Here is a 13,856-nt window from a genome sequence, read left to right as displayed (position 1 = left end):
TAAGGGGATAGATGTCCCAAGAATGAGATTTATTTGTCCCCAAATTGACTTCCAGAAACTAAGTATCAGTGGACAAAAATATAAAGATGATCCAAAGTCCCTATATTAATATGACAATGCCAGCATCTATTAGATTTAGAATTATCTATTTTTTGTAACTGAACTGGGGTATAAAAAATCCTACGTAATAAAAATAACCATGTTTGTCTAATAGATGCTGACGCTGTACATTTCAACCTCCAAATCCAAATTTGTGGCCAACGAGACACAGAAATATACTGTTTTATCTCGATGCTCCAAATATCTCTAAGACTATTTTTTGGCTTCTTATTTAAAAATTCAGAAATCAATTTGTACCACTGGATGGCCTGATACTCTACTAGATCTGTCTGGTAGCAAAGGATCTGCAAGCTGTAATAAGTTTTTAAACTTTTCCATTCAAGGAACCCACTCTGAATAGCCTGCTTCAACTGCAATCACCTATACTGTTGAGATTTTAAAATGCCAAATGATTGTTGCAGCCGTAAAAAATCAAGCAGTTTCTCATTAGATATAACATCATCCAATGTCCAAATACCTGCCTGCATCCAATTCTTCCAGGCAATCCCAGCACCGCCTACTTGAATCTTGGAGTTTAACCATAAGGACTGCAAAGTAGATTTCATTATAGGAACATCTGTTCGTTTATCAATAAATTTAATTGTTTTCCATGTATCCAATAAAATTATGTTGTCCTTAGCATATCTAGGTAGCCTGATACTTAATACATGAGATAGTCACATAGGGGAGATAATTTTCCATTCTAGATATAGCCAGTCTGGAAGATGCTCCATGAGCTCAGGGAGGATCCAATGCATACCCTGACGCATTATATAGGCTTGATGATACCTATAAAAATTGGGAAAATGTACCCCACCCTCCACAATTGGTTTTTGTAAAGATACTAGAGCAATTTTCTTCCATTTTTCCCCAAGCCAAATAAATTATGTCAGAATACTATTTAATTTTTTATAAAAGGACCCTAGAAAAAAAACTGGCAACATACCCATTTGGTAACAAACCACAGGAAAAATCATCATCTTAACAGTATGTACTCTCCCCCACCAAGCCAGATGTAATAGATTCCAATGCTCACACATTTCTATGACCTTTTGCAATAAAGATTTTTCATTTACTTTCATTGTCTCTTCCACTGTATTTTTTATCCAAATACCTAGATATTTTATTCCTTCTCCCTTCCAAAGAAAGGGGAATGAATCAAATAAACCTTTTGTACAATGTACATTAAGCGGAAGCACCTCTGATTTACTCCAATTTATCTTATATCCTAAAAATTTCCCAAATTTTTCAATCAGCTCTAGTAAATGTGGAATAATTGTTCCAGGATTCCTCAAATGAAGGAATACCCGGATCTCCTCTGCCTGTTGAATAGCTAATAACAAGGGCTCCAGTATAATGTCAAAAAGGAAAGGATACAAAGGACATTGTAGTTTGCACTTGTATTTGATTCTGTGTTACTGCTAGATCACTCCCTGTCTTTTTTTTAGCCACAGGTGAATAATAAATCTTGTTTTAAGGAGGTATAGCTTTGGGAGCATATTCAAGATTTTGTATTAAATATTTTCTAAACAATTCAACTGCTGAAAATTCCAATGACCTCAGGAAATTTAATAAGGGCAAATTAAATTGCCTGTTGAAATTTTCTAACTCTTCTATTTTCCTGTGTGTCATAATTTTGTCCTTAATCAGAGTGTCTACTGCTGATTTCAAAGTAGATATATCTTCATTTACTGCAGTAAATTTAACCTCATTCTCCGATTTAGAGTCTTCAGCAATCTTAGCTAAAGAGTCTACTTTCCTTACCAAGTCTTCTTGGGCAGACTTCTGAACTGTCCCGTCCATTTTTTGGAGCATTTGCCAGATGTCTAATAAGGTTACCTCCAGCGGGGTTGCCACAAGGCCTGCGGTTCCTGTCAGTTTCACCTTCTCCGCCCGACTCCCCTCCACAAAGGACAGCCCCGTAACCACATCGGTATTGGGGTTGCTCTGCAGACCGGGCGTCTCACCCGCGGGACAGGGAGGGATGAAGGGATCTGGAAGCGATAGAGAAACTTCCAGCGCTAAATGGCCCACGCTGCTCCCGACACTCATAGGAACTCTATGAGCGTCGGGAGCAGCGCAGGCCATTCACGCAGCTTACTGCGCTATAATCTGCTATCGCAGTTTCGTAGAAGAAGGAGTAAGTCGGCTGCTTTCTGAATTGTAAAAGACCGGACAAAGTTCACAATTCAGCAGACAATGTATTCCACAATCGTGCCCCATCAATATAGAACATAGACTCTCGGTAAGTAATTAACCTCATATGTTTTAAAGATGGTATATCAGACTTGTCCACGCATTAATTTTCTCAGTGGTCAGTTACGGATGCGAAAGCTGGACACTGAAGAAACAAGACAGAAAGAAGATTGACTCTTTTGAGCTTTGGTGCTGGAGAAGGATTTTAGGCGTGCCTTTGATTGCCAGAAGAACTAACAAATCGATTCTGGAAGAGATCAAACTGGCAATGTCACTCGAAGCCCAAATGATGAAGTTGCAACTGTCTTATTTTGGTCACACCATCAGAAGAAAGAGATCACTGGAGAAGGACATCATGTTTGGGAAGATCGAAGGAGTCAGGCGAAGAGGGTGACCTGCAATCAGATGGCTGGACATGTTGAAAACAATCATGGGGAGGATGCTGGAGGGCCTTTCCGGATTAACACAAAACTGATTTCTTTTTAGATCTGCAATTCATCAAGTCGCTAGGACTCGAGCATGATTCGATGGCACCTAACAACAGCAACATCTAATATATAATTATCAACAGAGTATAAATTGCGCAGAGTGGAGAGTAGTCCCTAGAATCACTGGACCTTCATTAAGCAAGATCTTATAAAGTAATGGTTTGAAGCCTGAGAGTGTCTCAGCAAGAGGAAGAGGGCAGGAGACAGCCCCTTTGTAGCATGGCAATACCATGAGCTTGTCACTTACCCTTTCCCAATTCTAACCGATGTTAACTCGCTGTTATTGTACACCGTCTTGAACTGAAAGATATGACGGGATATAAATGAAGCTATAATTCTGAGCATTAATCTCATACAGTAATTTTGTCAATAGCCTGGGAAAAGCTGAGCTTACACTGGCTGCACTCCAGAAAGTAAACCTGGAGTTAATAAAACCACAAGACAGCCAAAACCAAAAGCTGCCCAACCTGTATTGCCCAGGAAACAGTCAGCAGCTGACAATTAAATCCTAAGTTTTATGTCAAGCTGTACCTGTTGCATATCGTCTTGGGTGAATATGTTCATAAAGGTGGTTAATAAATCAAAAACAGCTTTTTTTTCTGTATGGTGGTGGCTCATGGCCTGGTGCTAGGAACCAGCTCAGCTGATTTCATTGGAGGCTCTAGTGGCCTTTGCACAGCTAAGTGACTCACTTGAGGCTTTCTCCTTCAGCCGAAAGACTTGATTTTAATGACATAACAATAGCAAACTGATCAAGTCCAAGCATAAATTAATGAGATAAATTGGAGGTGGCAAGTTGAATTCTAAACATAGGACTAACATGATACAGTATGAGAAATATAAATATTTAGTAGCACTGTGAAACAACGAGCGAAGAATGACAAGTTAAACATCTCATGTGAAGGGTGTGTGCAACACTTGAAGGAAAATGTCCCAAGATGGGACATCAACAAAGACAACAAGCCAACTGTGCTGCAGTGAAATGATGCAAACAAGAAGCGAGAAAGGAGAACTGTGGAGCTGATGTTCGTGATGCCAGATTTCTTTATTATATGTCACACAATCAAAATAGTTCTTTATGCAATCAACTGAATCCACATAGTTGAAAAAGTACGAACCCAACACGGGCCGTGTTTCAACTCCAGCATCTTCCTCAGGGGTCTTTAAATTGAACAATGGAAAGTGCATATATGCAATGAATAGAGTTGTGCCTTACTTACGAGTACGTAGTAATCCAATTCTACTGAAACAGAAGTTCTAGATAAGCTTCTACACAGAGAACCAAATTGTCAAAGTAACAACGTGAAGGGACATTTCTGGGAGTGGAGGAGTAGCCTAATGGATAGTGCCGTGAACTCTGGTCCTGGGGAACTGGGTTCAATTCCCACTGTAACTCCTTAGGGCCCTGGACAAGTGGCTTAATCCTCCATTGTCTCAGGTACAAAAACTTAGATGTAAGCCCACTAGGGACAGAGAAAGTGTGTGTATGCTTCTGAGATGACCACTAACCCAAGGCTGCATGCACAGTGAGGAATCCTCCCTGTGAGGTTTCATGGCAGAGTATAGGAGTGGTTTGCCATTGCTTTTTCCCATGCAGTGTGTGGTTCTACTATGCTGCTGCTGCCCAACATAGGATCTTCAGCCTATAGCACTTCGTAATCCCTAGAGGTCTCCCATCCAGGTATGGGCCTAGGTGTCACCCTGCTTAGCTTCCAATAGCAAGAGCACACCTACCCAGGTCAACCAGGCCCTCTACAGAGATGGTATTTGCATATATTTATTTATTTCTAAAATTTCCAGACCGCCTATACCTAAGCGGTTAACAGTAAGACATTCGCAGTAGTTCATGACAGCATATATGAATAACACTTTCAGTTACAGTACAATCACATACTACCATACCCCCTTAAGGTAACCTCAAAAACTAGAGGAAGTAAAAATCAATCTTCAGTAAATTAAATCGCAACGATCACAGTTCAAGATTTCTTAATCAACTCTACAGTATATAATGTGTACAGCACTCCATAAATCTAATAGTGCAGTCATAAATAGAACCTTTGCTAAAGATATTCCCCCAGATTTCATAAACTCATGCGCCCAAATTATCAACTAGTGCGCAAGTTCTAGAATAAGGGCAGTTGTGTGTGCAACTTAATTGAATAATTGACTGTTAATAGCTAATTATTAGCTTAAATTGCAGTTCATTGGTGCTAACTGACACCAATTAGCATTGACAGGTGCTATTAAAGAGAGCTGGTCTCAATGAGTGACATTAACAATGGGGCTGGATGGCCCAAGTTGGTCACCCATTGAGACCTTTTTGCAGTGGTCTTTCAGGAGGGGTAAGCCAGGTTAAGGGGGTGGCAGGTCACTGCGAGGTGAAACTTGGCTTCCCGCCATCTGGTTTAAACTGATTGGGCAATGAGAGAGGACCAGGGGATTATGGGTGGGGGTATAAAGACCCCTGCCCCAAGGCACAGGATCTTTCTGTGTTCCTCAGAGGCAGCTTTGGGACTCCAGTGGCATGCAAAGGAATTTTCTGTGGTTTACCAGCAGCTGGCATGGCGTTGGGGGAGTTACCCATCTGAGCTTGGGAAGAGCAGATGGTGGAGGAAATGTCTGTGCAGGCGGGACACTTGTTGGAAGATGAGGAATCAGACCAGTCCCACATCTGGTATTGGTAGCCTAGTGGTCAGTGCAGGCAATGAAAGTTAAAGAACTCTGCACAGGAAATGGTTGATTGACACCATCATGGATGACATGCATTTAGCATGGTTGGATATCATCCCTGGGTATAGGTGGCTTGGGAGCGGGAGACATACCTGGGATTTGGCCATGGTCAACAAGCAGGTGGGGCTATGGCTCATGGCCAGAGGTGGCCTGCAATTAAAGCATGAGTGGGTGGACACCGCTAGTGCAGGGCTTTATGCAAGGGAGCAAGTGCGCTTATTCAGTGTTGAATTGGATCTCTGTTGGTTGACCTGTCTGTATGTTTTGAGAATTTGGTTATCCCTGGGGGACACTAGGACATAGCTTTACTATGGGTGGGGGGCTGTAAGTTTTATAGGCCTGTGGTGGTAATCCAGAGCTACAGGGTATTTTGGCTCATCAAGTGATAAGTGGGGGTTTGGAAGTGAGCTCAGGTATGTAGATACACTTTGAGTCAGGTGAATGGATAAGGGGGAATGGATGCCCAGGTGTACCCCCAGGCTCTAGCTAGCATGGCAGGGCCAGAAGACTATAATTAAGTATTGTTAATTGCTTATTCAATTGTGTTTTCTCGATACACAAAGATGCGGCCTAGTTTTTCCATCAATAAAGTGTTACCTAATTATTGTAGTCACTATTGTTAAGGTTGCTTAAAGTTTTATTTCGTCAAGTGTAGAATGAGCATTGGTAATTAAGGGTAAGAAAGACGTGAAGGGGTTTTAGGGGGTCATTCCAGACCCATATGTTATGAGTAACAGAGCACATTATTAAATACTGGACCTGTCAAAAGTTTGTATTAATGACAGAATAGTCCTTCAAAAGACTACTTGAAAATTCCGGTAAATGACAGAAGGACCAGCCAGACCAAAAAATGTTAGCCTACATGTCCCTAAAGATACATATATAAGTTTAGGTTTTGATGAAATAACTCAGTCAAGTGCTAGCTCAGCAGTCCTTGGGGAAATGCCATTAACAGCCCCCCAAAGTTTCCTTCTTTCAAAATTCAACAACCTTCTGAAATTTTACCCAGCTATTTTTATTTCAACCAATTTTTCTTCTTTCAATTATTTTCCTCTTGAGCATTTCTCAGCCAACTGTTCCCATGAATTGTTCCGACATGAGAGCCCTGACAGAGGCAAGATATTCTCCAGTGATGTGCTGGAGGGGGATCTGATGAGAACCTTGTTAAACCATTTATGCAAACAAAGAGCAGTTCGGCTTATTGAGTAAAATCACACCAGGGGCCATTAATCAAATACTGTCATCGCATCACTGGAGACTTTCATGACCTTCACATGTGCTGCTCAGGCACACTTTACAGTCCGACACTAAAAATAAGCTTGTGGGGCTCCCCCTCCTTCTAAAACAGATCCATGAGCCTAGAGGCTCCTCTCTTCCTCAGAAAAAATAAACCCAACCACACATAACAAGTTACCCAGAGGTTGTCCCCTGCCCTTTTTAATCTTGCCTACGGCAAACGGCACAGAAAAGAGCACAAGTTTGACTTTGCCACTGCTTGACAGCTGTGATATTTCAGTATCGGAGGCTGGCCAGGATTCGGTGGACCTTTCAGACAGAGACTGGAAGTTTCAGGGTCATAGGCAGATGCGACTACGCAAGATATAGTAGTGGCCCTACAGGGGGATGATCTCATGGTTTGCCAACTGTTCAATCCCCCAGCTCTCTTAGAGCTCATGGCTGACTCCCTGAGGAAATTAAAGTTGGACTCCCAATAGGTCCCATCTGCTCTGTGCTCTATACTGAGTGGTGTGAGAGCCCAGTCATCTTTGTTTCCCTGGCATCATGATAAGAGTGTTTTAGTATGAAGCATTGGGATGCTCCTGAAGGGTCATTAAAGGCAGCCAAGACATTGAATTGGCTGTGTCCAATGACATAGGAGTCTCAGCAGATGTTCGTTCACCCTAAAGTAGATTCCTTAGTAGCGCAGGTAACCAAACACACATCCCTGCCAAGTGAGGGAGGCTTGGTATTAAAGGATATGCAGGATCGCAGAATGCATAGGCGTCGGAATGGGGGTGGGGCCACAGGGGCCGGGGCCTCCCCAACAATCGGGGGTGGCTCTGCTCCCCCACTGGCCACTGTAACTTTACGTCGTTGGTATGTATAACATGTTCTTTCCTTTATCCCCCCCCTCCCCAGTAGGACCATGCCCACAACCTCTTTCCTCTGTTCCCGACTCTTCCACACCTATCTCCACCCCGGTGTTTGTTATTTTAAATCTTCAGGCAGCGTCAATGAGAACAGTGTTCTGCCATTGGCCTGCCCCGTAAGTCTTTATTCAGCAGCGATTTCATGTTTCCGCATAGGCGGGCTGCTGCTGCTGAATGAAGGGTTTCAGAGCAGGCTGATGGCAGCACGCTGATCTCGTTGACGATGCCCAAAGATTTAAAATAACAAACACCTGGGAGGAGGTAGGTGTGGGAGAGTCGGGAGCTGAAGAGAGAGGTCGTGCGGCACGGTCCCGCTAGGGGGAAAGAAGGAAAGAAAGAACATGTGATACACACCACGGGCTGGGGGTAGGGAGTTGGGAAGGCAGTAAGGACAGATGATTGGGGGGGAAGACAGATACTACACGTTCTGGGAGAGGGTTTGAGAGAGGGATGGGGTATGAAGACAGGAAAGGACAGTAGTGAAACAGGTGCGCTCCATAGGGAACAAAGATTTAAGATAATTGCTACTTTAGTACACACAAAGTCAATTGATTTTTGTTTGATTTTGTTCACTTACATGGATGGAAATGGGGGGTGGGGTTGGCCTGTTATTATACTAAGGCAGTGCCATTGGGTCTGCTTCATTGTATGAGTTCTTTTTCCCCCCTTTAGGGTAAATTGAACATTTGTAAAAGTAAAAAAAAAAAGACCTAAAAGAGAAGAAAGCCTAAAAATCTGGAAGGAACTGGATTGACTGGTTCCCATGTAAGAATGTTTGAGCTTCATAAATGTTTTTGAGTAGCATGATTATTTAAATGTTTTGATTGTTCAATTGCAATGTTTAACATGTTTGTTATATTTTCAGAGCAGAACAGAGTTGTAGTTCAGGGAGTTTCCATATATCCCTCCTAAACATGTGTTTCTATATAGGGCTATTGCCTGCTTTGGTACAAACTGAAAGGGGCAGCAGAGCCCTCTAGTGAAGGAGGAGGTGTTAAAAAGCTGGAGTGGATTCCTTCTGCACTGCTAGCGAGCATGGGGAGAATACCCTACTGTCCAGAATGACACACCTATCTACTAGAAAAGATATTAGTAAGGTAAGAACCTAATTTCTTATTAGCTCTACTTTATTGTTAAATATTCCTGCTGAATATAAATTAAGTAACTATATTGTTCAGGTTTTGGAATATGTTACTAACTTAAAATTCCAGCAAAGGGATCCTATTTATGATTTTGTAAAATATTAACAGCTTAGCAGATTGCTAAGTATTCCTGTCCTTGACTTATGTTGAAAGGTCTTAGGTTTGGGGTGGGTTAGGCCCATTTGGCATTTTTTAGTGATTTGTATTTTTTCATGGGACACTTTTAGAATTGTATCTTTTATTAACTGTTTTATAAGAACATAAGAACATAAGAACATAAGAATTGCCATCTCCGGATCAGACCCATGGTCCATCGAGTCCGGCGATCCGCACACGCGGAGGCCCAGTCAGGTATACACCTGATTGTTCTAATCACCCATATCCCTCTATGCCTCTCATAAGGAGATGTGCATCTAATTTGCCTTTGAATCCTAGCACAGTGGATTCCTTAATAACCTCCTGTGGAAGAGCATTCCATGCGTCCACCACTCGCTGCGTATAGCAGAACTTCCTGACATTTGTCCTGGACCTGTCACCCCTTAGCTTCAAACCATGTCCTCTTGTCCGTGTCACATTGGACAATGTAAATAATTTGTTTTTCTGCTCTATTTTATCGATGTCTTTCAGTATTTTGAACGTCTCTATCATGTCCCCTCGCAGCCTCCTCTTCTCAAGGGAGAACAATCCCAGTTTCTTGAGTCGTTCCTCGTATTCCAATTTCTCCATACCTCTTATTAGTTTCGTTGCTCGTCTCTGCACCCTCTCCAGCAGTTTTATATCCTTCTTTAGGTTGGGAGACCAATGTTGTACACAGTATTCCAAGTGTGGTCTGACCATTGCTCTATAAAGCGGCATTATGACTTTCTCCGATCTACTCGTGATTCCTTTCTTTATCATGCCCAACATTCTGTTTGCTTTCTTTGCCGCTGCCGCACATTGTGCCGACGGCTTCAGGGTCCTATCTATCAGTACACCCAGGTCCTTTTCTTGTTGCATCTTTCTTCTGCAATTTGCTTTGAGCTTTTCAGCTTCATGAGAATGTAAATATTGCATGTAGATCCTATTTACTGCAAAGCAATGACACCCAAAAGGATGTTTCTCTTAAATAGAAACAGGCTGCAGCTCTAGAGAGCACGAGTAAGGAAACTGAAGCCAGGAACCATTTTTTGGCAAGAAACTAGGCATAATAGGAAACAACCTAGAGCTATCTGGATGACTATCAATTATAAATAATAGCAACTACAGAGCAATTAATTGATCCTAGTTACTTCAATAACAAATTAATCTCTTTTGAATATGATCAGTATAATGTTCTTCAAATAAGCACTTTTTTGATATAGTGTTCAACGTGTAGACTGAGGATTCCTGAGAAGACAAGAAACCACTGAATCATGTGTGGTTTCCAAAAACTGGCCTGACCTTTATTTACAAGGCAAAATTTATGAAACGGCTTGCTCTTTCTGTGGAAACAGGGACTAACCATACTCAGTTCCTGATTGTACAACTTTAAATGAGGATTTCCTTATTTGGGAGGTGTACTCTCATCTCCTTTGCTCCTTGGCATCTTTAGCAGACTTGAAGCAATCTTTTTTGGAACACACTATGCTAGCATCTTCTAGTTCTGTGCCTATGTTACTGTAGGGTTGTCCAAGAAAACCTAAAGTTGGAAAAACCATGTGAATTGAAGTTTTTCCCATGAATTTGGTTGTGCTTGATCAGAAAATAATCTAAAAAATTGTTTTAAAGCCCACCCTGGGGTCCCTCAAAGCCACTGATTACATTAAGTTCCATTTTCTTAATGGAGCAAATTTCTTGGTATTATAGCTATAACTGTTATGTTTTCGTACTCAATGCAACATGAGGCCTTGTTGCAAGCAGTTGGACAGCATTGCAGGCTTTATCCTGACTATCTCAAGAAGATATTGAATGCTTGAGTATTTGGAACACCATTGGTAGATGACTACACCAAAGTATACATGTTTAGCTATTAGTGAAGTAGGTTAAATTTCTGTTATTTTCTACAATAAAGTGCAGATATTGAAGGTTCATTTAAGAAAACACTGCTAGTTTTTTTGCATAAAATGTTTTTTTTAATCCATTTTGAATATGTGGCATAAAGAGTTCCACCAAAAGCCTCTTCCAATTTTTCCAGTTATTTGTAATCTGTTGTATGGAAACCCCTCTCATAATGAGCAGAAGCCTGTTATTATTAGAGGAAATTTGGCTTTTAGCCCTCATTGGCATAAAAACCAAGCACTGGTCTTTAGGACATTTGGAGCATTGAGATTAAGCATGAAATTACTGCGTCTCAATGGCCACGAATTTGGTCTGGAGGATAAGATGTACAGTGTCAGCATCTATGAGACAAACCTGTTTTTTTCTGTTACATAGAGCATTTTGGACCCCGGTTCGTTTACAGAAGTTAGATAGCTCTAAATCTAATAGATGCTGGCACTGCCATCTTGAAGCTGGGACATTAGATCATTTGTTATTCTATTGTCCATTAATACTTGCTTTTTGGAAATCAATATGGGGTCAAATAAATAATTTGTTAGAAAATCCAGTGGCATTATCCTGTATTGTTTGGCATGTCAATGAGGGCTTCCATTACTTCTAACTATCCATCGTCAAAGCACTCTTTCTTCCATGCCATCTCCCTCTGGATTCTTTTGAAATATATTGATTTTTCTAGAATGACTTTCCCAAATGTTTAGCTTGTTTAATCATTGCGCCTATTCAAGCAATCAGTGTGATTACTGTAATATAGGGAGATATGCTTTGGATTTCTCAACCAAAATAAAAAGATTTCGAAACCCATGTACAGCTCTGCACAATTACAGACACTTTGTTAATAGTTTTATTATACTGAGATTATGAAAAACAAACTTAAGCAATGCAAGAACAAACATGGCCCTTCTGATAGATTTAAAACAAGGTTTATATGCTATGATTTAGTCAAAGTCCTGGATCTGTTGACTGAGCAAGTGTTTGCTAATCCTTTTGTTTGCACAGTGACCAATACAGATATACTTGCTACAGCACAAAGATTTAGCCTAGTTCCTTTGGCCAATGGGGCCCATTTCCTGTATCTCCCAAATCTTCTTCTCATGAAGGTATTATGAATAATAATAATAATTTATTCCTATATACCGCCAGACCACGAATGGTTCTAGGTGGTTCACAGCAGATAAGGCTGAGCATCCAGCGAATATACATCAATTTCTAGAATGTACACAATACATGTTGTATTTAAAAAGTATTAGGAAGCTTGGGTTACAAATTTGTCAAATAATTGTGTCTTTAATAGTTTTCTATAAAAATAATGGGATGAGACGCCTGGCATGCTAATCCCAAAGGAGGATTATTACATAACATCTATATCAGTGGTTCCCAAACCTGTCCTGGGGGACCTCCAGCCAGTCAGGTTTTCAAGATATCCCTAATGAATATGCATGAGAGAGATTTGCATACCTGTCACTTCCATTATATGCAAATTTCTCTCATGCATATTCATTAGGGATATCTTGAAAACCTGACTGGCTGGGGGTCCCCCAGGACAGGTTTGGGAACCACTGATCTATATCAATAAAGCCAGTCTTTAATAAGACATAAACTATTTTTTCTGAGGCCCTCCAAGTACCTACAAATCCAAAATGTGGCCCTGCAAAGGGTTTGAGACATATCTTATTCCATAAAACATATGCATCTGGCTTGCTCTCTTGTAGTTCAGTCATTCCCATGTATTCTATTGCAATGTATTCTATTGCAATGTTCAAATGAATTGGTCCCTCTTATGGGCCCAATTCATTTGAAAGAGAGTTTATTTTGCAGGTAGTCACTATTTGTACTGTTTACCCTTGTTTAAAAGCAGATTGAAAACCCACCAGCAGTTGAAGAACACTGGGCTATGTCGTGCCCATCTCCACTCAATCTTCGCCCCAGATCACGCCCCCATAATAATACTAATTGTAACACCATTTTTTCCATTCATTTTTCATATATACACACACACACACACAAAATATAATCACATTAACAACACATAATGATTAACTACAAAATTAAAATGCACAAAGCACACTGTATGCTTTTCAACATTCATTCCTACCAGAAAACAGATAACCCCATGCAAATGCAGGACCAAAAACTAAAACTACTAATATTCACAAACAAACAAACCCTAAGATGCAAGACTCTACAAGCAGGACAACCCCAGAGCAAAAGAAACAAATGCATTTCTTCCTGAACAGACAGCAGATCACTAAATTAAAAAATAAAAGCATTTCCCCTACCATTGTTGTCTCTCTCCCTCCATGCTGTGCCTTACCTTCTGGCCTGCTCCCCAGTGTTATCTTCGGGCCGGTCCATGATGCGATCAATGCGGCATCTTCAGGCCAGCTCCCTGAGTGCTGCATTGCACAAAGCTGTGGGGAGTGGCTCGACGTCAGAGAGAAAGCTTCCAGTTCAGGCGCAGGACGTGTGTTGGAGTCTTTTCCCACAGCTTTGTGCACTGCAGCACTCAGGGAGCCAGCCCAAAGATGCTGCGTTGATCGCACCATGGACCGGTGGCTGAATAACACTGTCTTCTGCCTGATGGACATGCCGGCCCTGCAGAGTGGCAGAAAATTTCTGTGGACCGACACCAGTCCACGGACCTGCAGTTGAAGAACACTGGTTTAGATTGTAAGCTCTTTTGAGCAGAGACTGTTTCTTCTTCTTTATGACCTACAAAGGGACCTGAACAAACTGGAGGAGTGGGCGAATAAATGGCAGATGAACTTCAATGTAGAGAAATGCAAGGTCATGCATATAGGGGAAAACCCCCCCAATGTTCAGCTACCAAATGGGGGGATTAGTACTAGAGGGAAGTAACCTTGAAAGAGACTTGGGTGTACCGGTGGATACAACAATGAAGTCAACGGCACAATGTGCAGCAGCCTCGAAGAAGGCAAACAGAATGTTGGGTATTATTATGAAGGGTATTACAACCAGAACGAAGGAAGTCATCATGCCACTGTACCGCGCGATGGTACGATCACATCTGGAGTATT

The sequence above is a fragment of the Geotrypetes seraphini genome, chromosome 10 (genome assembly GCF_902459505.1).
Source record: "Geotrypetes seraphini chromosome 10, aGeoSer1.1, whole genome shotgun sequence".
Taxonomy (NCBI): Eukaryota; Metazoa; Chordata; class Amphibia; order Gymnophiona; family Dermophiidae; genus Geotrypetes; species Geotrypetes seraphini.
Note: the sequence above shows the minus strand (reverse complement) of the source record.